Source organism: Pogona vitticeps, chromosome 1, assembly GCF_051106095.1.
Source record: "Pogona vitticeps strain Pit_001003342236 chromosome 1, PviZW2.1, whole genome shotgun sequence".
NCBI lineage: Eukaryota > Metazoa > Chordata > Lepidosauria > Squamata > Agamidae > Pogona > Pogona vitticeps.
Window position 1 is genome coordinate 7,683,878 of NC_135783.1, and position 24,354 is coordinate 7,708,231.

General features: G+C 44.3%; 3 long non-coding RNA genes across 3 annotated transcripts; all 3 read left to right on the forward strand.

Moving 5' to 3' along the window:
• Positions 1-239: 239 nt before the first annotated feature.
• Positions 240-7,223, forward strand: LOC144584906 (uncharacterized). Its single transcript, XR_013539386.1, has 2 exons — positions 240-1,845; positions 2,361-7,223. It is a non-coding gene; the product is annotated as an uncharacterized LOC144584906 (long non-coding RNA).
• A 3,418-nt stretch (positions 7,224-10,641) lies between these two features.
• Positions 10,642-13,553, forward strand: LOC144584884 (uncharacterized). Its single transcript, XR_013539365.1, has 3 exons — positions 10,642-10,778; positions 11,754-11,883; positions 13,335-13,553. It is a non-coding gene; the product is annotated as an uncharacterized LOC144584884 (long non-coding RNA).
• Positions 13,554-20,883: 7,330 nt separating this feature from the next.
• Positions 20,884-23,615, forward strand: LOC144584888 (uncharacterized). Its single transcript, XR_013539367.1, has 3 exons — positions 20,884-20,986; positions 21,796-21,925; positions 23,404-23,615. It is a non-coding gene; the product is annotated as an uncharacterized LOC144584888 (long non-coding RNA).
• The last annotated feature ends 739 nt before the right edge of the window (positions 23,616-24,354 follow it).

Consider the following 24,354-nt stretch of genomic DNA (forward strand, 5'->3'; position numbering starts at 1 on the left):
TTCCTTGTATAATTTGAGGAATTCAAGCAGGTTCTATCACGGTTTTCCTTCTATAATTACAGTGTCATTGGCAAGTGATTCCCCCCCACTTGGAGATGCTGAGGAAGCTGAGCAGTGAACGCCTCTCCCCCTGCAACCACTTTCTCCTTTGTGCACATCTTCCGGAATCAGCATTCATCAAACTCCAGAAATCTTTTTTCCAGTGTCATCAAACTCGGCTGTCCTGATAACTTGCTTTCTGATCATATCATGCACATAAAGAATTTTGCAATGGATTTGTGTGTGTGTGTGCCTTATTTATATGCAATACTGGCCGGGCGGGTGGGAAGTTCCCTCCAGTTCACTCAGCAGTTTTAGAACTTAAAGGAAATGTAGGCAACCCATCCTTCCCAGAAGTTATTTACTCCTATGCATTTGATCAGTAGGAAAAATATAGTTTATCTTATAATTCTCGATATATACCTTGTAAGCAATCCTTTCAGATACACATATGAGAAGTGAGAAATGGCACCCAAAATCCTGTTGGGACAATCCACGTAAGGGTAATTGTGGAAGAGCTCTTTTTTCCCCCAGAAGAAGCTGCAGTCCAGCATATCACCCACTCCAGTTCTTAAAGCAAGGTTCCAGCAAAACTGTCCAATGCCCTTCCTAGAATAGTCAGACCGTACAACACAAAGTGCATAGGTTTAGAGGTGGGAGTTCCTGAAGTATTGAAAAGACAGCGCTCTATCACTGCACAAGATTTCATTTCTTATCCCCTTTACCTGTGACTTAGTTTCCTTTTTTTTTTATTGGTCACCAGGGGGCATATACAGGCTTCACCTGCAAGTCTGATTGCTCAGCCATAAAGCTCCGGGGTTTCCCAGTCAGCTGCTAAGGAGGTGTGGCCTGTGTTGTCGGACTTGACCATCAGAGGCCCCTTTCACTGGCCAAAGGTTTCTCGACTTTCCAGAGTGAAACAGCCATAGGCCTGTTCTGCCGCTTGGAACTCTGGGGTGCCAGAAGGTCCCATCTCGTCTCTGGTACTATTGAGCCTCAACACAAAACCACCGCTTGTCGTATTTCTTGGCATTAGCAGCACTAAGCTGCTTTTCACTTCATGTGCAATCTTTAAATAGGTCTTTTGGCTGCAATCCTGGACACAGGTTATCTCTGTGAAGCCAGAGATGTTGACCTTAGCAAGGCTTACGTCCAAATACAACTCTTTGAATTTGAGAGTCATGTTCTTCCTAAAAGGCCCTCCACAGAGGCATGAACAAAAACACCGATTAATTACTAGCAAAATGTGGCTGGTTACACTGATGACTTGTGTTTCTTCCATAAAGCGTATGTATGTATATGTGTGTGTGTGTGTGTGTGTGTGTGTGTGTGTGTGTGTGTGTGTGTGTGTGTGTGTGTGTGTGTGTGTGTGTGTGTATGTGGTTGGTTGGTTGGTTGGTTGGTTGGTTGGTTGGTTGGTTGGTTGGTTGGTTGGTTGGTTGGTTGGTTGGTTGGTTGGTTGGTTTTGAAACCACCTATTACGCCAAAGGCCACTCTGGGTGGTCTACAACGTATATAAACAACAGGCTTAAAATGCAATTGAACTAAAGAGAATACAGAACCAATAAAATGCAAGTAAACCATACCATGACAATATCAAAATACATCTACGTAATGCATTCAGAACCTTTGAAATATTTTAAATGGCCTTATGAGGTATTATGCTTGCTTTCTCCAGACCTCATCTGGACACACAACTTGGTACGCCCTGCAAGAGCCTTCCTGCCGCTTCTCTGCCTCAGCCTGAGCTGTGACGCCATTTGATTCATAGATAGGAGTCACAATGTTGGATTCCTCTGCATATAGGTATGATTAAGTTTGAAGAAGGTCCGAAGCCTTGGGCAGCTTCAGAGTACAGTTAAGTGGAAGGCGTAACTTCCAGTCTGTTTCACCATCCAACTCATCTGTATGGAGGAAGTATGTCCATTCTTTCCTGATGTCCTCAGGATGATCATTGGCTGGTTCTTTTCCACAATTGAAAGGTCTCCCACTTGAATGTTGCACCTTTTCACTTTGACAGTCTCTCTTGCTATCAATCCGGGAGGTCACGTCCTTGTTGCATTTGTAGCATCGGATCCCTTCCACAGCCTCCCACGGAACCGGAACGGTGAGCGCAAAACCCAGTGGAACCCAATGTGTGAAAAGTGCACCACGCCTCATTTCAGGAACTAAATGGGAACAGTCCAGATATAAGAAACAGAGGTTGACGAAATACTTGAACTGTATATGAAAAAGTTTAAAAAATGAGTAAAAAAAGTAACAAAGTGGTGTTTCTGGTTGTTGTTCATATTCCAAGGGTAACTCTGCTCTCTTTCTTTCAGATGGCCAAGCCAGGGAATTCAAGGCCTTGGTTCTCTCCTTCCACAACAACTTCAGCACTCACAACTCCTCACTGGGATCCGTATCCTAGTTCTTCTCATTCCCGCCAAGTTGGGGACATGTACAGAGTGCTGTCCTCTGAAGATGCCGGCCACAGAGACGGGTGAAATGTTAGGAAGAACAACCTTCAGAACATGAAAAACCCACAACAACCATTAGATCCCTGCCGTGAAAGCCTTTGGGAATATAACTATTGGATTATAGCATTTGGATTAAAGTAACTGGAAAAGAAAAATAAGGAACATGGTTGTTGAAATCTACTACTGAACCCCCCCGCCCCCGATCAAGGAGAAGATGCAGATGAAGAGACAAGATGTAGTAGTAATGGGGGGATTTCAATTACCCTGATATTTCTTGGGAGGCAAATTCTCACAAATATGGCCCTTCCAAGAATGTTATAATTTTCTCCTTCAAATGGTTGTGGGGTGGGGGACTAGAGAATTAGTTATTCTTGATATGATAGTAACCAATAGAGATGACTTGGATGAAATGACGGCAAGGGGAACTCTAGGGGATCATGTTCCACTTCATACATGTATATTTTGACACACAATCTCCATAATGTACACATTTTCATGTATTTCCTTAAAATTAATGAACATATTCTTGTACGCCCTTTCCCCATCAATTAAAGCACTTTGTACACTTTTTTTAATGACACATAGCAAAAGACACCTGTAGTTTTGCTAATAGTCTTGCAGACTACAAATTGGAAAAATTTGCACATTTTTAACTTAATGCAAATTTTGTATGAATCCCTGGTCAACAAGTCATTTAATTCCCACTAATTTCAATGTGTTGACTACAAGCAGGATGAAGTCGGAGTATCTCACTGGAAAGCTAGCACAACTTAGTTGTACAGTGTGTGTTTGAATTCAGAAGGACTTGGTCCTGATTCTTGGTATCTCGCGTTGAAAAACCCTGGAGAGATTCGGCCAATATCAGAATAAACAATACAGTACTGGGTAAAAAACACCGGTTGTCTGTAAGCTGTTGTTGACACTCTCCTGTCTTTGCATCAATACAGTCATTTTCTGGAACACCATTTGAATAAGGAAGCTCCATGCCGGAGAAGAATAGTCCCACTTTTTCTCTATGAAGAGCAGACAACAATCAATCCATTTATATTAGTCTCCAAGGTAAGGTTTAAAATTTACTTAGCTCGCAAGTTCAAGAAGAGGAAATACTTTTGGATTTCTAGGAGGTTTGCCATGACTAACGTGAGGACCTGCGGGAATCAAAATAAAGCAGCCACAAGGAAAAATAACAACACCAAAGGCACCGTGCGATTTCAGAGGGGCCTAGAGAATTTTTTGGGTGGGCGGAGTGGGGAACATTACAAAATCAAGAATTCTTCAGCCGGTACAACTATGCGCTCTGTCAGCAGGAACATTCTGACAGCTTTACTTCAAATGTTCATAGTTCTGGATGCTTGTAGGGGCTGAGACTCCCCTCTCCAATTTGATTAGAAAGGAAAGGCAGGATTTATAAAGTCTCTTCAGCTCCATGTGAAAGATACACACGTCAGTAAATGCAGTTTTTAAAAATTAATTGAAAAATTATTCACCTTTTGAATGAGTCTGATTCCAACTTTCTGTATAGTCATATATCTGATGGCACCAGCACAAATGGAATCATATCCTAAGGGAGGTGTATGTTTTTATGGTGACGCTATAAACCCGGCGTTCCCAACTTTGGGTCCCCAGATGTTCTTGGACTACAATTCCCAGAAGCTTACCTCACTAGCTGTGTTGGCCCAGGTTTCTCGGAGTTGTAGTCCAAGAACATCTGGGGGCCAAGTTTGGGAACCACTGCAATAAATTAATGATCTCCAAAGCATCATATCATAAAAATACCCCAAATAAGGTGATAAACAGAAGATAAGTAACTACGTTTTCAAGACTACAATGTAAAAAAGGGCCCTCCCTCGATTCCAGGAGTAAAAGAGTGTTAAGTGAAAACACGTTGACATTTTGAGGCCTACCATTTTTCCTTTGCTCACTTGTGGAATGTGTTTTCTAAGAACATCTGTGAAGTCTGAGATGGAATCTGCCTCTTCGGCTGAAAGATCATTTCCCAACCTCTACATGGACCTTCTGTGTACAGTCCTTTAACTGAGAGTTTATTTCCCCAAAAGGTTGGAATTTCATGGGCTCCTGGCTCAGGTAGCAGCTACATCCAAAGTTTGTCGACCTCAGAGGTGTCAAGAGAAGCTGCGCTTGCCAGGGAACACAAGAGGGAAAACACTGCTACCCTTATGCCCTTTGTGAATGTTCTTTCCAAAACTAACTTCCCAGAGTAGACTTTGGTCTAGATGGGCAGGATAGAATTCCAATAAATAAATAAATAAATATTACACTGTTCTGACCAGAAGGATAGCCCTTCCCTTTGATCTTTACGCACTCTGGTCGCTGCAGTTTTGCAATTTGTTCTTTGTTCTCCCAAGGCAGACTTCCCTATTTCTGCCCTCAGATTTTATAAGCATACGTTGAGCTATTGTGTGCTTTCAGTGACCTCTGATTGCTTAGTTTACTTGAATGATTGATTGATTGATTGATTGGTTGGTTGGTTGGTTGGTTGGTTGGTTGGTTGGTTGGTTGGTTGGTTGGTTGGTTGGTTGGTTGGTTGGTTGGTTGGTTGGTTGGTTGGTTGGTTGGTTGGTTGGTTGGTTGGTTGGTTGGTTTGGTTTGGTTTCGTTTGGTTTGGTTTCGTTTGGTTTCGTTTGGATTGATTTGATTTGATTTGATTTGATTTGATTTCTATACTGTCCATCTGGCAACCAGTTGGGCTGTTGACTAAGTATAGGAAGTCATGACCCCCCACTGTATCCAGCGGTCTTCAACATTTTTATTTATGAGTTGGATGACAAATGCTTGTCAAATTTGCACTGGTAAGCCTCATCGTGCCTTCCATGTCGAGTTCTACATTTGAAGAAGAATGCCAAAAAGCCAGAACAAATTGAGAGGAGGGCAACAAGGATGATCGGGGAGCTGGAAACCAAGACCCATGAGAAAAGACTGAAAGAACTGGGCCTGCTCAGCTTTGAAAAAAGAAGATGGAGGGGAGATATGATAGTGCTTTTCAGAGACTTGAAAGGTTGTCATACAGAGGAGGGGCAATATATATCCTTGATTATCCCAGAATGCGGGACATGTAATAATGGGCTCGAGTTACAGAAAGCTAGATCTCAGCTATCAGGAAAAACTTCTTAACTGATAGAGCAGTACAACAATGGAGTCAGTTATCTTGAGAGGTGGTGAGTGTTCCAACAGTGGAAGCGTAGGCATCCTTCAGTCTCGTGAGACTATGGTATCGTGCTTGGTATGGAGGTCTTGGAACAGTGACTTGTGTGGCTGAGAAGGCCAATTCGAGAGAGACAATCCCTTCCACACTGGAGACAAATCCAGTCTGTCCCCTGTCCAGCTCCCTGGTTTTGCTTGTTTCGGGACTGCCTCTTTGCCTCAGTCTGAGGCAATGGAAGCATTCAAGAGACAATTGGACAACCAGCTGTCAGACATCTTTGACTTTGATTGTTGCATTGAGCAGCGGGTAGACCTGGAAGGCCTTCTGGCCCCTTCCCCACTCCATTATTCTACGATTCTATGGATCCTTCATTCAACAGTACCTGGGCAGTTGCTGTTCTGTAGGTACAAAGGACTCCCATAAAGTATACTCAACAGAAGATAGGAAGCTGTCTCGTGCTAAGTCAGATCTTTGATCCAACTCCTTGACCATTATTTAGAGCAAAGGCCCCCAGATTTTTCAGGGAGGTGATGACCAAGCCCTTCCTGGAATGGGCTTGATGATCTCCCATCATGGTAGCCAGGTTCAGCTCTGTCAGAGTAGATTTCTAGAATTGAAACAAGGAATGAACAAACAAATCTCAGCCTTCGGGCTAAGATCAAGTGTAGGTTTCTAAAATTACAGAAAGGACCTCAAGACTCCTTGAGTCCAACTACCTGTGGAAGCGAAATCCACAGCTAAAGCTTCTATGACAGGTGATTGCCTAAACTTTGTTTAGAGACCTTCAATGAAGGAGAGACACCCTCTGAGACTGTTTACTCCACTGTTAAGCAGCCCTTAAGGTCAGGAAATTCCCCTCATTGTTTAGGGAAGACTTCCTTTCCTGTAATTTGAATCCCTCAGCTGCTCCTCACAGGCCTTGATTTCCAAACCTTTTACACTCCTGTTGATTCCCCTCTGGACATCTTCCCCCTTGTCCACATCCTTTTCAAACAATGGTTCCCAGACATGGATGGAGTATTTGAGCCAAGCTCTGCCCAAGCTAAAAAGAATGGTACTTTTAGTTCCCGGATCTGGACGTTGCATCTCTGTTGATGCAACCTAATCCTTGACAAGGGCATTTCTACTTGATAAATAAGGAAATTAAAGGGGGAATTCCCATAAGGAGTACAGGAAACATGCTTCTAACATTGGGCACGTGGCAAAGAGGAGAGGACTGTCAAGAAGGGAGACTTTGGAAAGTAGCATGTCTCGCAGTCCCTGTGTCCTGAAGATGCAAGACTGCTTATCCTCTTGGAGGAAGGGCACAGCACCAAAGCAGTATTTTGTTGGCTGTGAGTGCAGGGCTGGCCCAACTGTTTGGCAGAGTGAAGCAGCTGCCTCTGACACTGGATTTGCAGTGTTTTCTCAAAAGGTGAAGCGGAACACGGGTCCTTGTGTCTTTGTCCCATCACCTCCAACTGCCCATGGTAGTTCCAAAGGGGAAAGAAACAGAGGATAAAGATGCAACCCGGAGGCAACCCAGATGTTCCAGGAATGGAAGGAATATCCTTGGAGGAAAATATGAATTGTTGGGTAGGGTGGGTGGAATGAAGAAAAAAGAACATAAGTATAATGAGAATCAAAAATTCATAGAGTTATAGAGTTCGAAAGAACCGTGCGGCGAATCGATAGGAGTAAGAATAAAACGCATTTACTTGCTTAAAATTACTAGATTCATACATAGCAACCAGCCAAACAAGTCAACAGCAAAAAACAAAACAACTGTCACCAACCAAAGAAAGAGTGTGATAAGAACACTCAGCAGACAGCAGACAGCTATCAACTATCAAATGGTTACATAATATTGTAGGAAGCAGCTTGTGAAAGGCCTGGCCAAAAAGGCATGCCTTTATTTGTTTTCTAAACTCGTGGAGGGTGGAGGTACCTCTGCTAGTAGTGAATTCCACGATGAGGTGGCCACCACGGAGAAGGCCCAGTTCTTAGTTGTTGACTTCTGGGCCTCCCTCAGGCTGGCCGCCTGCAACGTCCTGGACCGGAAAGTGTGGGTGGGATGGGTGGTAGCTCTGAGGGAGAGATACTCTGCCAGGAGGTGAGGTCCTAAACCATTCAGGGCTTTATATGTCAGCCTTGATTTCTTAAATTTGCAGCTATTGACAGGTCGGGGTTTGGGTTTGTATCCAACGCTATGCAACCCATCCCATCCCGCTTCTGAATTCAAAGAGAGTGCCACCTCTCTGAGGAGTGTTCTTTTCCCTCTCTTCCTTTGGGACCTCCCTCCCTGGTTCCCCCAGACTGTGCGTTCCCCTCTCGTCAGTAAAGAGCCTCTTTCTTAGCTGTGTGCACTCACAGAAGTTTCCAAAGCCTAAATTGGCATCACGTGCTAACATTACCAATGAAATCAGCTGCGTATTTACAGTAGTGGGAGAGGGTCCTTTATTTTTAACCAGTATGCCTACAATTGCTAGTACAGCCACACTTCTTCGGCACCAGGAACCATGTGGGGTGGAGAGAAATGTATTGTGGTGTGTGAAGGAGCCCATAGTTCATGAGGTAGAAAGAGGATCTGAGTCCAAAGGCCATATGTCCACCAGGATGTTGAGGGAGGGGGTCTCGAAGTGGAATCTTCTCCTCCCAACCATCGACACCAATCATGCTCACCAATCCTATCAAAATCTGGTTGACGGGGTGTGGAGCCTCTAGTCCTCCAGCGGTCTTGGACTCCAGTTCCCATAATCGTTGACCCCAGGCTCAGCTGGATGGGACTGATGGGAACTGAAGGCCAAAATATTTTTGTGGGGACTGAATTGACAACAAAGGTAAAGGTAAAGGTTCCCCTTGACAATTTTTGTCCAGTAATGTTCGACTCTAGGGGGCGATGCTCATCCCCGTTTCCAAGCCATAGAGCCAGCGTTTTGTCCGAAGACAATCTTCCGTGGTCACATGGCCAGCGCGACTTAGACACGGAACGCTGTTACCTTCCCACCGAGGTGGTCCCTATTTATCTACTTGCATTTGCATGCTTTCGAACCGCTAGGTTGGCGGGAGCTGGGACAAGCAATGGGAGCTCACTCTGTCGCGTGGATTAGATCTTGCGAATTGACAACAAATAGCCCAAAAATAAGGACAAAGACCCCACTCATCTGGATGACATATTTAAGGTTAAAGAGATGCTTTAGCTCTGAGAGGAACTGGGAAGAACAAAAACATCTTTAAGGAACCCGTTTAATTCCAACATCCACATCCTTGATCTGTGGGCAGTTCCTTGGGGGTTGTGTGCAATCTTGTTGGTTGTAGAAAAAAAATCAATATATTGTGCAAAGGATATCTAGTTTAAACAGATAGACTGTCCGAGATTACAGAACAGATAATGACCTTCCAGAAACTCAAAGGGGAAAATCTTTGTAGAGTGAAGTGGGAAAAAGTGGTTGTTAAACACCTCACAAGATCCTGCAGGGCATTTTACCAGGATGGCTGGGAAGAGGGACCCACAAGCCGGAATAGCTTGACACAAAGGTAGAGGTGAAAGGGGAGTCTCTCAAGAGGGCATTTTTACTGAAGGAAGAAAGTAACAGGGCTCAATCAGGGCTGAGGTTCCCCACTTCATATCCCCAGATGTTCACGGACGAGAAGTCCCAGAAGCCTTCACCTCCAGCTGCGCTTCCCAGGATTTCTGGGAGTTGCAGTTGAAGAACACCTGGGAATCCAAGGCTGGACCACTGATTAAGGGCATGCTTTCGTGGACTTAGAAAAATGCTCATGTGTTTCATGCAGTCTTCCCTAACCGGTTGCCCTCCAGATGTTTTTAACAACTCCCGTCGTTTTGTGCCCTGACATCCTGGAGGTCTGTTCGGCTACAGTCTCCCGCAGTGTCATTGGTTAGCTGGGCAGAGCTCTTCAACCAGGTGCCTCCTTGGATGTACAATTCCAATCATGCCCATCTAGACCACGTGTCCCAGGTTGGGACTATCCCAAGGGGCGGAACTACAGTTCCCAAAACCCCAGGCGAAAATGATCTCCCCTTCGGCTAGAAGGCCACTCCCTCAGGCTTTCCAATTCGGCTTGGGGTTCAAGGCACCTGGAGGTTACCTGGAGTAACAGGCACCGACGGGCAGTGGTACTGCTTTCTGTCTGTTTGTGTTGGACCGTTATCTTGTGCCTCTTCCGTATCTTCCTTCCCAGGTGGGAGAAACCTACCTTGGCTTTCACATCATGTGCTCAATGGGGGTAACGTGCAAACCCAACTGTTCCAATCCCATCTCATTCCACACATATTCTTTCAATATATTCAATTATACCAGGGGAGACCCTTGCACTAGTTGGCCAAATGCAAGACCAAGCTGTGTTAATTGTAGTGGATACACTGGAGGTCAGACACTGACACACATAGTCTAAATTACAAATACAAATGTAAAATTAGGAATTGTTTTTACCATTTCATCAGATTTGTAGCACATCTTATGCAAGTGAGGAAGTCCATGATCAAATGGATTGTGGCACCAGCCAAGTCGGATGTCCAGGCACAACTAAGTTTAGAAGGGCAAAGTCAGGGTCTCCAGTGTCCCTATTTCTCAATTTGGAGCTTTAAATCAGACTTTGGATGAAAGAAGATGCATCAAGAGGGATATTAAAGGGTTTTCATCTGGAACATTAACCTCTGTTTAAAAAAGAGGAGGAAAACTAGTGGCCACCTTAACTACTGGCCTGAAGGGCAGAGCTGGAAGGGGCCCCACGGATCATGGTGTCCAGTCCCTGTCACGGAGGCCCAGTGGGGGAATCGAACTCCCAACCTCTGGCTCCACAGCCAGATGCATGAACCCACCGAGCTATTAAAAGGATACTTAGGGTTTGGAAGCTGATCACCATCCGGCGTCTTTATCCAAGCAGCCCTAGTAGTTTAATGATTAATGCGAAAAAAGGGTGAAGGACAGCAAATAGAAGCAACCTGTGACAAATCTGTCACATCCAGGAATCCAATATTACGCAATCTTGATATTATTATACTTATAGGGGTCTGATCCCTCCCAGCAGCAACAGTGGATCCCAAACTGAACCAAAGATGAAGTTCCTTTATCTTCTGTGTGCCGTTCTCCTTCTCGGACTCCTGCAGGGCCCAGGTAAGCAGCAGGTATTCTTCATTGAGAACAGATATTCTTCGGTCCCTACTTGAGGGGCATCTTTGGTGGCCACCCTCACCTGGAGGAGGTTCATAAGCCCCCCTGGGGCGCCCCTGGACCACTTGGAGGGGGCTGCAGACTGGAAACAATTCTCCACAGACCATCTTATAAGGTTCATGATGCAACCTATACCATCCTTACTCAGGCTATATTTCGTTCACGTCCTGTTTCTGGCTGTAGCTAAAACCAAGTTTGAGAATGGCTGATCTGGGGAATCTTGTGGACAGATCAAGGTTGCATCCAGGGAGGGATTGGTAAGTGGCTTGAACCTTAGAGCTCCAGCACAGGAGGCAACCAAAAGCTTCTTAATCTTTATCGGCTTTTGCTTAGGCAAAAAAAAAAATGACAACCCGACAACACCCTACAAGCAGCGTGTTGTGGTTTTGGCTACAGTTTTTGAACTCCCCGAAGAGTAGCCCGTTCTTTATATCTCCTTATGCAGTGAACCGGGAGGTCCCGGGTGCAGTAGAGGGTAGACTGCAGGCTTCTTGGGTTGGCAATGAGAGACCCAGATGTGAATCCAGAGAGCTTTGGATAACTGGCTATTTCTCACCCTGAGCTCTCTAAGAGCTGAGCTATAGGTTAGAAATAGCACACCATGAGAGAATTGCATAAATGCTGAAAGGGGTGATTCTAATGGCAGGGGTGATTCTAATATACCTCCTGTATTTTGGAAATGAGCTTTTCAAGTATCTTAACTAATGAGAGCAATCCAAGGATAGGTTTCCCAGGACATAGTGGCAGTATGAACTATGAGGAGGTGCCATCAAGGATGCTAGTCCTTAGGAGGAAACATATAGATGTTTAAAAAGGAGACTTCTGATCTTCCTCTACTACTGAATTTACAGCTTCTTTCACCCAAACCCTCCTTTCCCAGCTCAGTATATCAGATTTCACTTCATGTTTTACCCACAGGAGTCACTGAAGCCATCGACAGCTATGAAGAATGTGAAGGTCGTCGTGCTACTGCATGTTATTCCGTCGTCTGTCCTCGTGGGACCAAAACTATTGGGAGGTGCAGTTGGTACCAGAAATGCTGCCAAAGGTAAGATAAAAGGTGCAACTACCTTGGGGAGCTCAATCAGAATGATTTGGATTTGCCGCCATTTGATGGACAGCCTGCATGCCTTCTGAAATTGCTATCGATGTTCAAACAGGGACTGTGAATTGATTCGGACGTTCACCATTTATGTTGGTTGTGATGCGAATCGCATTCCTGGCCACAGCCCCCTTTCCCTCCTTCCTTTCCCGTCTTGCCTCTGCAAATCCTTTAATCCTTTGCAGTCCAGAGAAGTCCCTTAGCCAGAGCAAGAGGGAAAGGCAGGCTAGGAGATACACCCAATGTTGCCTCTGTCCGGAAACCTGTGCAACGCAGTGAGAGAGTGCTGAAGGTTTTGGGGTGAAGCAGCCGAAACCTCAACTGAACTGTCTCGGAAATCCCCCAATTATGGAATGAGTCCTCAATTCCTCAGCTAGGAATGAAGGCCAGGCAGGGTTGCTGGATGTGTTAAGCGGATGCCAGGATGCAGAGAAGGAAAGAGATGTTTTCATTGTCCCCTGATGTGGTTCAGGAGGATCGAAAGAGGGGGAATGTGCCAATGGGAACAGACCAAATCTCCTTTGCAGACAAGCTAGACAGAGCTTCTCTGGGCATCTTCCCCACTCAAGCTTCAGACTATTATATTTCTGGGAAACGTTTATAGACCTGTAGAAAAACCCTACAGTAAGATATCATGGAAAGGCATTGCATTGTGGCAGAACACGGAACATGAAAAGTCTGAACAGTAATTTTGCAAAATACATTATGATTCATAACTCAAAATAATCACCACTTCCCACCATCCATTCATCACTCCTTTCTCTTACTTTCCCATGTGGGGGTGATGGATTTCTGGTGATCGAAACTGGTATAAATGGTTTGTTTTTTTAAAAAAAAAATCCCACCCAACTTCTTCCAAAAAAAAAAAAAAACAGCTCAGCGATGCCAGAGCATTGAAATGTTTTCTTCCTTCCTTCCTTCCTGTTTTAAATTTTAGATAACATTTCCCTTTATTCACCTCATCATTGTGAGGATGCTGAGCTCTTCCCTTCTCCAAAACGGACAGCCTTTCTCAGAGAAGTCACCCTATCAATTTGCCCCAACACTTAAAATAAAACATAGCAAAAACAAACAACTAAATATAACCCAAGCTTGCCTACAGGTGCCACAGTGTTTGCTTGGGTTTTGGTTTAATTAGACGCACATAGCCTGACAAGATAGTTGGAAGACTCAAAGATGGAGACTGTTATTAAATTATTAAGTCTCCCAGGTATGCCAATCTGAACCATCAACTCACTGGACCAATTCTGGCCCTGTAGCTGCTCTATCCCATTGCTCTACACAATTGTTTAGAGTAGACCAGGTCAACTAAGGTACTTGTGGTAGTCTGCATCCTTCCTTGTATAATTAGAGGAATCCAAGCAGGTTCTATAATGGTTTTCCTTCTATAATTACAGTGTCCTTGACAAGTGATTCCCCCCACTTGGAGATGCTGAGGAAGCTGAGCAGTGAACAGCCTCGCCCCCTACAACCACTTTCTCCTTTGTGCACATCCTCCGGAATCAGCTTTCATTAGACTCCAGAAATCTTTTTCCAGTGTCGTCAAACTCAGCAGTCACGATAACTTGTTTTCTGATGCTTTTTCCACTTTAGTACATAAATAATTTTGCAATGAATTTTTGTGTCTATGTCTTATTGCCCAGGTAGATGGAAAGTTCCCTGCAATTCACTCAGCAGTTTTCGAACTTAAATAAAATGTAGGCAACCCATCCTTCCTGGATGTTATTTTCTCCTATGCACTTGATAAATAGGAAAAAGTAGATTAGGCATTCTTCAGTCTCGAGAGACTACGGTATGGAGGACTTGGAACAGCATCTAGTGCAGCTGAGAAGGCCAATTTGAGAGTGACAATCCCTTCCTCACTGAAGACAAATACAATCTGTCCCCTGTCTAGCTGCCTGGTGTTGCTGCTTTCAGGACTGCCTCTTTGCCTCAGCCTGCTGGACAATGGTCTCTTAAAATTGGGAGAGGCCGTGATGCACCGCCTGCCTCCAGGCTGAACGCTCAGATGTCAAGATTTCCCATCTGTTGAGATCCATTCCTAAGCCCTTCAGATCCCACTTGCAGATATCCTTGTATCATAGCCGTGGTCTCCCTCTGGTGTGCTTTCCCTGCACTCATTCTTCATGCAGGAAATCTTTTGGAATCCATCAGCCATTCTCACGACATGCCCAAGCCAATGTAGACTTCACTGTTTCAGTAATGTATATATGCTAAAAATTCCAGCTCATTCGAAGACTACTCTAATTAGAATTTTGTCCTGCCAAGTGATACCAAAAATGCATCAGAACATGTATGGAACGTGTTCAGCTTCCTCTCCTGCCGTGCACAAAGGGTCCAGGACTCACTGCAGTACAGGAGTGTGCTCGGGACACAGGCTCTATAGACTTGGATCTTGGTATATGCCATCAGCTTCTTATTAAGCCATATTCTCTTTGTGAGAGAACATGGTAGCTGCTTTGCCAATGCATTTATCCAGCTCGACGTCTAGAGAGAGTGTGTCACAGACAAAGTCATGAACAACCTCCAACCTCCAATTCTTGCGTGGAGATAGTGATAGAGGGAGGTGAGTCCACACCCTGGCCCATTACTTGTATTTTCAACAGTCTGATTGTTAGTCCAAAGTCTTGGCAGGCCTTGCTAAAATTATTCATGAGTTTTTCGAGTTCTTCAGCAGAGCAGGCAAGAATGGCTACATCATCGGTGAAGGAATAAGTAAATTATCTTATAATTCTGGATAGTATATAACTTGTAAGCAATACATTGAAGCAATACATTCAGATACACACATGAAAATTTAGAAATGGCCTTTGGTTTTCACTCTCAATCTAGAGAGATTAAAGAGCTTTCCATCTGATCTAGTCCAGAGATAGACACCTTCTGTTGCAGTTCCAAAGGCCTGCTTCAGCATGACTGCAAAAAAGATCCCAAACAGGGTCGGCATGAGAACACAGCCCTGTTTCACTCTGTTTAGGATGTCAAAGGGATCTGGTGTTGAGCCATCAACAACTACAGTTCCCTTCGTTTCCTTATGAAAGGACATGATAAGGAGTTGAGGTGGACATCCAATCTTGGGAAGTATTTTAAAAAGGCCGTCCCTGCTGACCAAGTCAAAGGCCTTTGTGAGATCTGTGAAGGCCACTGGCTGTTGTTGTTCCGTGCATTTCTCCTGCAACTGTTTGAGGGAGAATGCCTTGTCGGTGGTAGATCTATTAGCTTGAAATCCACACTGTGATGCTGGATAGACTCTGTCTGCAGGCACCTGGAGCCTCTTCAGCACAACACGGGCAAGCACCTTCCCTACAACGCTGAAAAGAGAGATGACACGACAGTTCTTGCAGTTGCCACTGTCTCCTTTGTTCTTGTACAATGTGACGATGTTTGCATCCTTCATGTCCTGTGGTACTCCACTTTCCCTCCAGCAAAGACAAAAGGCTTCATACAGCTTGGTGGTGATGATCTCTTTACAGCACTTCAGCACTTCAGCAGGGATGTTATCCTTCCCAGCTGCTTTGCCGGATGTGAGGGAATCCAAGGCCGCTTTTATTTCTGCTAAAGTTGGTTCACTGTCCAGCTCTTCCAAGACAGGCAGGCACTCAATGTTATTTAATGCTCTTCAGTTGCTATTTTCTCTCTGGAATATAGCTCAGAGCAGTGCTGCACCCAGCATTCCATGTGCTGTGCTCAGTCCTGGATGAGCACACCTGTAACAGACTTCAAGGGAGCAGATTTCTTGTATATTGGACCTAAACCCTGCTTGATACCGTCATACATTCCCTTGATGTTATCTGTGTCTGCTGCTATCTGTATGCTGCTAGAGCTCTCCTCTTATCCCCGATGGCTGGAATCAACTCCTCCGAATGGGCTTCGAACCAGTCGGCCATCTTTTTGGTCTTCTTGCCAAATGTGGACAAGGTGGTGTTACACACAGCGTTCTTGAAATGTTTCCATCGTTCAGGTGCATTTGCATCAGCTGGGCCTGGAAGGGTTTCTTCAAGCGCTTCAGCAAATTCCTCCACTTTTCTCTGATCGCAAGTCTTGCTGATGCCAATACGTGGTCTTGCTGATATCAGTATGTGGTCAATCCTTGGGGGGGGGGGGCGGTCCAGAGCCAAAATGATTAGACAGCAGACACAAAGAAGCACCCTAGTGGGATGTACACCTTGGGACTAAACTGGTTTCCTAATAATATATTTGTTGTTCTGTTTCTTCTTCTCCTCACTAGAAGAACAAATATATTATTAAGAAACCAGTTTAATCCCAATGTGCACATCTCACAAAGGTGCTTCTTTGTGTCTGTTGTCTGATCTTTCTGGCTCTGAAAAAAAACTGTCAATATTTTGTGCAAATGAAATCTCGTAAATTAAACAGTGTCTGAGATTTCAGCAGGATCCCAAAGGGAAAATCCTTGGAGAGTGAAGCAGGAAAAGATCCTGCAACTTCCCCAATTCAACCCAGGGCATATTGTCAGCCTGAATGGGAAGAGGGACCCACAAGCTGGAAGAAATTGGCATAAAGGTAGAGGTGAACGTGGAATCTCTCAAGAGAATAGTTATTCTCTCAAGAGAATAACCGCCCGGAGAGTGCTTGTAGCGCTATGGGGCGGTATATAAGTCCAATAAATAAATAAATTAATAAATAAATATTTTTCTAAAAGAGGAAATTAATGAAGTTCATCTAGGGCAGTAGTTCCCAATCACGGGACCCCAGATGTTCTTGGACTAAAACTCCCAGAAGCCTTCACCACTAGGTGTGCTGGCCAGGATTTCTGGGAGTTTTAGTCCAAGAACATCTGTAAAGCACTAATCTAGAGCATTCTGGTGAGTACCTAAAGAGAAACCCACATGTTTAATGCAGTCTTGCCCAACCAGATGTCCTGTGTAGGTTTTGAACTACAATTCCCACCATTCCCAGACAGCAACACCTTCACTGGAAATGGAAAGTTTGCGTGTAAAGATTTTATGTATCATCTATATACCATAATGAAGATTTATGGAAATGACTGATTGCAATTCGGACTCACTTTCATCCATCAAGTCTAGTATTGTCTACTTTCAACAGAAGTGGATTTCCCAGGTATTCCATCACCTGCGTCCGTTTTGTTAGTTGGACAGGTTTATTTGATTAGCTGCAGCCACCATCAAAAAGTTCAAATAATATAAAATAATCAAATACATTGTTCAACTAAAAACCATCCAAAATAAATGGGCACAATTCATTCAATAAAACGTGATCATCATCACTACAAAACTTCTTCCATAAAAATGTTACCCTAAAGCAAAACAGGCTACCTTTTCAGGAATGTATTATGTATTTTGTTTGTTTGTTTGTTTAGTCGTTCAGTCATGTCCGACTCTTCGTGACCCCATGGACTAGAGCACGCCAGGCCTTCCTGTCTTCTACTGCCTCCCGGAGTTGGGTCAAATTGATGTTGGTCACTTTGGTGACACTGTCCAACCATCTCATCCTCTATTGTCCCCTTCTCCTCTTGCCTTCACACTTTCCCAACATCAGGGGCTTTTCCAGGGAGTCTTCTCTTCTCATGAGATAGCCAAAGTCTTGGAGCCTCAGCTTCAGGATCTAGTGAGCACTCAGGGGTGATTTCCTTCAGAATGGATAGGTTTGATCTCCTTGCAGTCTAGGGGAGTCTCAAGAGTCTCCTCCAGCACCAAAATTCAAAAGCATCAATTCTTATCACTCCATAGAAAATTTATCATATTTATTTTATTTTATTTTATTTATTTATATCCCACCCATCTGGTCTAAAAGACCACCACCATATTTGCATCAGATCTATTAAAAGCAAGACTTAAATCTTTGAACAGAATTACTCAAGTCTTTATAAATTAGACAGACAAGTCAATAATGGATTAGGTCTTCATCTGCATCGGTTGAAACTCTCCTCCATGGCAATCCCCCCTCAACGTCTGCAGAACTCATAGACTTGCATTGTAAAGCTGTGAGAACATTTCTCCACTTAAACTTTGTTATACTAGTTAAATAATGCGGGTATTTGAATAGGTCACTTGACATCCACTTGTCAACTGCTAGAAGCCAGAAGGTTTTGCCGACTGGAACTCAGAAAGTTATCTATTCTTCTGTCTAAGCTCGTTATAAGGATGTGTCATTGGAGAAAGTTGGCAGAGGTAGCTTGAGCCCAACTCCATCAGCGTGACTTTATGGAAAGAAGCCTCCAGGAAGAAAGGGAACCACTGGATGGCCATGAAAGGACAGGAGCCAGTTGTAACATAGGTATCTAATATACTCCAGCATTTCTCATCCTCAACGTGTTGCATTTGCCCTTTTTTAATTAAAAAAAAAAAAACACCGAGGGGGCTTGATAACTGCATCTCGAACTGGCTCATTTTTTTAAAAAAATCTGGTCTGTGGCTGGAGGAAGGGGGAACTAAACCCTCCACCCCCACTGCCTGCCCCTTATCCCCAGCCCGCCACCCCCCGTCACCTCCCCACCTGGTCCTGCTCCCGTCTCCTCCTGCTCCTTTGCCGCAAATGGGCGATCCATTGCACTGGGGACCCAACCGGGCATAGTGCAGCACCGGATTGCCCATTTGCAGCCCCACAACCTGCACCCCTCGCCATTTCCCCCATCCCCTCCCTACCTGCTCTTGTGGTCTCCTCTTCCTATGTTAACGGATGATCTGGTGCTGTCGGACCCTGATCAGGCACCGCAGGACCCTGACCCGATACCGTGTGTCACTGAAACCGGTGGATAATTTCCAAGCCCTACAAGCAGATCCCTTATACTGCTGGGATCTGGCAAGGTCTACATTCCCACTGTTATGAGGTTAATGTGTTCGGCTTAAACTAAAGTGAACCTCATCTGGACTTGTGACCTACTTCAGAGTCATTGAGTTCTGTCTCTTTTCCCAGTAGGCGCTCTATGAAAGGGGGGGGAGGATCTTACAAAGGTGTTAAGAGGAAAAAAACAGATAATATTAAAATTAGGAATGATTGCATTATGATATTCCATGACTATTGCAATGAAACAATGGCATATAGAAGAAGAAAAATGTGAGTTATCACAGTTATTTTAATTGCTAAGGGCATCAAGTATATATGGGGTCAGCCCGTTCATATGAAAATCTATCACAATGGGAAATACTACAATGTTACATGAAATCCTATTTCGAAATACAGAAGTACCGGACAACACCAGTAATCATTATGTTGGACTACACAGGGAAGCCATTGAAATCCACAAACACTAGCAGAGCAAAACAACAACAAAAAAGAAGGAAGTCTAAAACTCAGCAAAGCCTGGCTCCCAGCACTGAAAAAAACAGCCTGCAAAAGGTCAATGAACTCTACCCAGACACAAGGACCAGCGATCAGTACACACAAAAAACTAACGACACCCATCAATCACAGTGACAGATCATTTCCCCCCCTTATCACAACAATACACCCATAACAAAGAACACCCTGATCACCATAATCACCCAATCTCTTGGAAAAGACAAAAAGGTGATCCCACAACTGCAAATACTCAATTATCCCACACACTACCAGAACACAGACAGAGTTCTAGGTCCTGTCCTCTGTCCTGGCCACAGAGACTGGAGAAACATTAGGAAGAAAAATCTCCAGAAAAAGGCCAAACAGATCGAAAAACCTACAACAACCGCTACAATGTTACTTCAGTGAGATCAGCCCTAGATTTTTCTGATGAATGTTGGACTTATAACCAAAGAAGAATGGAGTGAACAAATAACTCAGCTGGATGGCCAGGAGAAGCAGCCAGAGAAACAGACAGAGGAGGAGAGGAGACTGCAAGGGAAGAACAGTTTGAGTCAAAACATGGAGTGGAGGAAAAGCTATACAGATGACAAAATAAAACACATAACTCAATGGGAAGTCCTAGGGAAAGTTATAACAATGTTTAATAAGGGGAAATCCAGATTTAAAAAAAACAAGCAGATGAGAGTGATTCAGAGAATAAAGGAGAGAACCAGCAAGGGAAAAAGAACAAAATGTTGTGAAGGGAAATACCGGTAACGGGGATAACGATATATAGAAACTCTGTTGATAATGGTAGATAATACTCTGTTAAGACTTGTTTAATATAACATACAAGTTCTGGTTTGCATGATAGATAATACTTTTACAAAGCTTGATCGATATTGGTTGGAAAAGGGAAGTAGGCTCAAGAAGTGTGCCATTAGTATTAATGACAGAATTGTAAAAGTGAAGAGCAGGTATGGGGGAAGGATTGATGCTTTTGAATTGTGGTGCTGGAGGAGGCTCTTGAGAGTCCCCTGGACTGCAAGGAGAACAAACCTATCCATCCTGAAGGAAATCAACCCTGAGTGCTCACTGGAAGGACAGATCCTGAAGCTGAGGCTCCAAGACTTTGGCCATCTCATGAGAAGAGAAGACTCCCTGGAAAAGACCCTGATGTTGGGAAAGTATGCAGGCAAGAGGAGAAGGGGATGACAGAGCATGAGATGGCTGAACAGGGTCACAGAAGTGATCAACATGAATTTGACCCAACTCCGGGAGGCAGTGGAAGACAGGAGGGCCTGGCACGCTCTGGTCCATGGGGTGATAAAGAGTCAGACACGACTTAACGACTAAACAACAACAACAACATCCCCCCTCACGTCTTTCAGGGATGGCACCTTCAGAAGGGCCTCCTGGCCTGATATTAGAGGACAGGCAGGCTCATATGGAAGAAGGCAGTCCTTTAAGTAACCAGGTCCTAAGCCATTTAGGGCTTTATATGTCAAAGTAAGCACTTTCAATTGGGGGCAACCCCAATTCAAAGGATGCTTCTCGATTGGAAGCTACTCACTCCCTGCCCTCTTCATTCAACCTGCCCTAGTAGTTTGACAGTTAATAATAAGTATAAAGTAAAGCAAATAGAAACTACTGATGACTTCTAAGAACCGCATATGCAATGTTTATATCCTTATAAAAAAAAACAGTGTGACCTCTCTGAGAAGCAGCAGTGGGTCCCAAACTGAACTGAAGATGAAGTTCCTTTATCTTCTGTGTGCCGTTCTTTTTCTTGGACTCCTGCAGGCGCCAGGTAAGCAGCTGCTCAGAGGAGAAGATAGTCAGGGGTTCCCAGGTGAGGGCGATCCGGGGCATCTTCTGAACAGATCAATGTCGCATCCAGGGAGGGATTGGTCAATGGCTTGAACTTTAGAGCCCCAGGACGGGAGGCAACCAAAAACCTCTCAACCTTTATCAGCTTGTGTTTTGGCAAAACAAATGACATCCTGACAACACCCTACAAGCAGTGTGTTGTGGTTTTGGCTACAGTTTTGGAACTCCCCGAAAAGTAGCCAGTTCTTGATATTTCCTTATGCAGTGAACCTGGAGGTCCCGGGTGCAGTAGAGGGTTTGATAGCAGGCTTCTTGGGTTGGCAATGAGAGACCCGGATGTGAATCCAGAGAGCTTTGGGTGAGTGGCCTTTTCTTACCCTAAGCTTTCTAGGGGCTGAGCTATATGTTAGAAATAACACGCCATGAGAGAATTTCTTGAATGCTGAAAGCGGGTGATTCTAATGGCAGGAGTGATTCTAATATACCTCCTGTATTTTGGAAATGAGCTTTTCAAGGATCTTAAATAATGAGAGTGATCTGAGGATAGGTTTCCCAGGACATAGTGGCAGTATGAACTATAAGGAGGTGCCGTCACAGATGCTAACCAGTCAGCCCTGATTTCAGCAGGGTGACCTGCTCCAGATGCCCTTTGACCTTAGAAGGAAACAGATAGATGTGTAAAAAGGAGACTTCCGATCTTCCTCTACTACTGAATTTACAGCTTCTTTCACCCAAACCGTGCTTTATCCAGCTTAGTATTTCAGATTTCACCTTATGTTTGACCCACAGGAGTCACTGAAGCCATCAAGACCTATGCAGAATGTGAACGTCGTCGTGGTACTGCATGTTATTCTGTCGTCTGTCCTCGTGGGACCAAAACTGTTGGGAAGTGCAATTGGTACCAGAAATGCTGCCAAAGGTAAGATAAAGGGTGCAACTACCTTGGGGAGCTCAATGAGAACGATTTGGCTTTGCCACCATTTGAAACACAGCCTGCATGCCATCTGAAATTGCCAACGTTGTTCAAACGGGCTGTGAATTGATTCGGACGTTCACCATTTATGTTTGTTGTGATGCGAGTCGCATTCCTGGCCACAGGAATGCGACTCGCATCACAACAAACATAAATTTCCTTCCCGGTCTTGCCTCTGCTAATCCTTTAATTCTTTGCAGCCCATAGAGGTCCCTTAGCTGGATTGAGATGGAAAGGAGGACTAGGAGATACACCCAATGTTGCCTCTATCTAGAAACCTGCGCAGCACAGTGAGACACTACTGGAGGTTTTGGGGTGAAGCAACTGAAACCTCAACTGAATTGTCTTGGAAATCCCCCAATTATGGAAGGATTCCTCTACGACTAGCTAGGAATGAAGGCTAGGCAGAGTTGCTGGATGTGTTGACGGGATGCCAGGATGCAGAAAAGGAAAAAAATGTTGTCATTGTCCCCTGATGTGGTTCAGGAGGATCCAGAGAGGGAGGATGTGCCAATGGGAACAGACCAAGTCTCCTTTGCCAACAAGCTGGGCTTAGCTTCTCTGGCTCAGCCACCTATCTCCTCTGGGCATCTTCCCCACTCAAGCTTCAGACTATTATATTTCAGAAAAACGTTTATAGACCTGTAGAAAAACCCCACAGAAAGATATCATGGAAAGGTATTGCATTGTGGCAGAACATGGAACATGAAAAGTCTGAACAGTAATTTTGCAAAATACATTGTGGTTTATAACTCAAAATAATCACCACTTCCCACCATCCATTCATCACTCCTTTCTCTTACTTTCCCATGTGGGGATGATGGATTTCTGGTGATAGAAACTGGTATAAATGGTTTGCTTTAAAAAAAAAAAAATCCCACCCATCTTCTTCATCTTCAAAAAAAGCTCAGCGAAGCCAGAGTATCGAAATCTTTCCTTCCTTCCTTCCTGTTTTGTTTTTTAGACAATATTTCCCTTTATTCACCTCATCATTGTGAGGATGGTGAGCTCTTCCCTTCTCCAAAACGGACAGCCTTTGTCAGAGAAGTCACCCTATCAATTTGCACCAACACTTAAAATAAAACATAGCAAAAACAAACAACTAAATATAACCCAAGCTTGCCTACAGGTGCCACAGTGTTTGCTTGGGTTTTGGTTTAATTAGACGCACATAGCCTAACAAGATAGTTGGAAGACTCAAAGATGGAGACTGTTATTAAATTATTAAGTCTCCCAGGTATGCCGATCTGAACCATCAACTCACTGGACCAATTCTGGCCCTGTCGCTGCTCTATCCCATTGCTCTGCATCATTGTTTAGAGTAGACCCGGTCAACTAAGGTACTTGTGGTAGTCTGTATCCTTCCTTGTATAATTATAGGAATTCAAGCAGGTTCTATCACGGTTTTCCTTCTCTAATTACAGTGTCATTGGCAAGTGATTCCCCCCACTTGGAGATGCTGAGGAAGCTGAGCAGTGAACGCCTCTCCCCCTGCAACCACTTTCTCCTTTGTGCACATCTTCCGGAATCAGCATTCATCAAACTCCAGAAATCTTTTTTCCAGTGTCATCAAACTCGGCTGTCCTGATAACTTGCTTTCTGATCATATCATGCACATAAAGAATTTTGCAACGGATTTGTGTGTGTGTGTGCCTTATTTATATGCAATACTGGCCGGGCGGGTGGGAAGTTCCCTCCAGTTCACTCAGCAGTTTTAGAACTTAAAGGAAATGTAGGCTACCCATCCTTCCCAGAAGTTATTTACTCCTATGCATTTGATCAGTAGGAAAAATATAGTTTATCTTATAATTCTCGATATATACCTTGTAAGCAATCCTTTCAGATACACATATGAGAAGTGAGAAATGGCACCCAAAATCCTGTTGGGACAATCCACGTAAGGGTAATTGTGGAAGAGCTCTTTTTTCCCCCAGAAGAAGCTGCAGTCCAGCATATCACCCACTCCAGTTCTTAAAGCAAGGTTCCAGCAAAACTGTCCAATGCCCTTCCTAGAATAGTCAGACCGTACAACACAAAGTGCATAGGTTTAGAGGTGGGAGTTCCTGAAGTATTGAAAAGACAGCGCTCTATCACTGCACAAGGTTTCATTTCTTATCCCCTTTACCTGTGACTTAGCTTGCTTTTTTTTTATTGGTCACCAGGGGGCATATACAGGCTTCACCTGCAAGTCTGATTGCTCAGCCATAAAGCTCCGGGGATTCCCTGTCAGCTGCTAAGGAGGCGTGGCCTGTGTTGTCGGACTTGACCATCAGAGGCCCCTTTCATTGGCCAAAGGTTTCTCGACTTTCTAGCAGCAAACAGCCATAGGCCTGTTCTGCCGCTTGGAACTCTGGGGTGCCAGAAGGTCCCGTCTC